The 1,508-nt window shown below is 34.0% G+C and overlaps 1 long non-coding RNA gene across 1 annotated transcript; it reads right to left on the bottom strand.

Annotated features, from left to right (window-relative positions):
- Positions 1 to 126: 126 nt before the first annotated feature.
- Positions 127 to 1,282, bottom strand: LOC122546113. Its single transcript, XR_006310671.1, has 3 exons — positions 1,113 to 1,282; positions 911 to 937; positions 127 to 276 (listed from the first exon to the last, which is right to left on the bottom strand). It is a non-coding gene; the product is annotated as an uncharacterized LOC122546113 (long non-coding RNA).
- Between the last annotated feature and the right edge of the window lie 226 nt (positions 1,283 to 1,508).

Consider the following 1,508-nt stretch of genomic DNA (forward strand, 5'->3'; position numbering starts at 1 on the left):
TTTTAGTGGAAGGGAAAGGTTTCATAAATTGTAAAATAATTTCAGTAGATCATTTTCTTTTATCACTAACTGAAACAAAATATGTGTTGGTATGATACTGAAATCTACGTGTTACCTGGTGGGAAATTATATTTGATGCAGAACTGTATAACAAAGAATTGGAATCTTGTAGACTTTGTGTAAACTCAAGGTTGGTGATTATGAAGGTCACATTAAATTCAATGGGCTCCTCTGTCCCATTTGGAGTGTGTGTTGTTGGCAATGCTGGTGGTAATGCTAGCAGAAGACACAAGGAGAACATTAGTCTGAAATTAAAATATACATTTCCAGATGAACATCCTTCCTGCAACCCACAAAAGCCGTAAAGGTCTAAACAAATATCCAAACAACAAAGTTCAAGATTATTGACAGCATTCTGTAAATGTTGAGAGATATATTTGCCCATTTGAGTGCTTGTTTTTCTGATTTTGCTGCATGCTGTCTGTGCAGACAAACTATATGTCCAGATGTCATGGAATGAACTGTTTAAACTGAATAAACCGAATAAATAGATCTTCACACTGGAAATTTCAGATTTCTGTTGTCAGTTTACTAGCAAGTATTATATTCTGTATAATGCCATCTAGCTTTAAATAACAGTTTGCAATACTCCTTATACCAAGAAGATTGGATGCAAAGCAACACAGACAAACATTAATTGAAAATTCAAGGAATTCTCAATACCAGAATTCAGCTTCAACAATACAGAGAAAAATATTAATGCCCAAGAATAATAGGGAAACCATTGAGTCCCCACATAGATAACTTTATTTGAAAATACAGTAACACTCATAAGCGGAAGAGTTGCTTTTAGTTTACAATGGGAATATTACAAACTTTACATGAATCTAAAAATAAGAAGCAGACTTACTTGGTAAAGGTGTTGTTTCATGATAACCTGTACGAAAGATTGAAATGTTGTAAGTGTCATGTACCATGTGGAATTTTCATTTTAAAAATTAGAGCAAAATTTCATGCATTGTTTGAAATGGACTTAATTCATTCTGAATGAAATGGCTAATCATGTAGAATAAAATTCAAGAGCACAACATATATCTTTAAATGTTCCATACCATTTACGTAGAGGCTGTTATTGTCCAATGAGTAGATCCCTAAGGTGGAGATGTTGTTTGTGTTGTCTCTGAATTCGTGGTACACAGTGACCCTGTCAACATCCTGCGTAGAATCATTTCTAAACTTGCAGAGTGAATACACGCTGGTGTTGGCAACATTTGCCACACTGTGAGAACAAAATGCATTTCAGAGGTTAAGTAAAAATTGTATTATCACGCTAATCATCCTTCATCCCCTCATGAATATTATAGGTACTTCACTAAAGTTGGAATCATTCAATGTACCACCTATTTGGATAATTTACAACTAATTCTATTCTTAAAAGCTTGAGTATGAAACACGGGTGTTTAAATATTCACTGATTATGCGAGAAATGAAGGGTCAGAGAGTCAAAG

This window comes from Chiloscyllium plagiosum, unplaced genomic scaffold (assembly GCF_004010195.1).
Source record: "Chiloscyllium plagiosum isolate BGI_BamShark_2017 unplaced genomic scaffold, ASM401019v2 scaf_8684, whole genome shotgun sequence".
NCBI classification, from domain to species: domain Eukaryota; kingdom Metazoa; phylum Chordata; class Chondrichthyes; order Orectolobiformes; family Hemiscylliidae; genus Chiloscyllium; species Chiloscyllium plagiosum.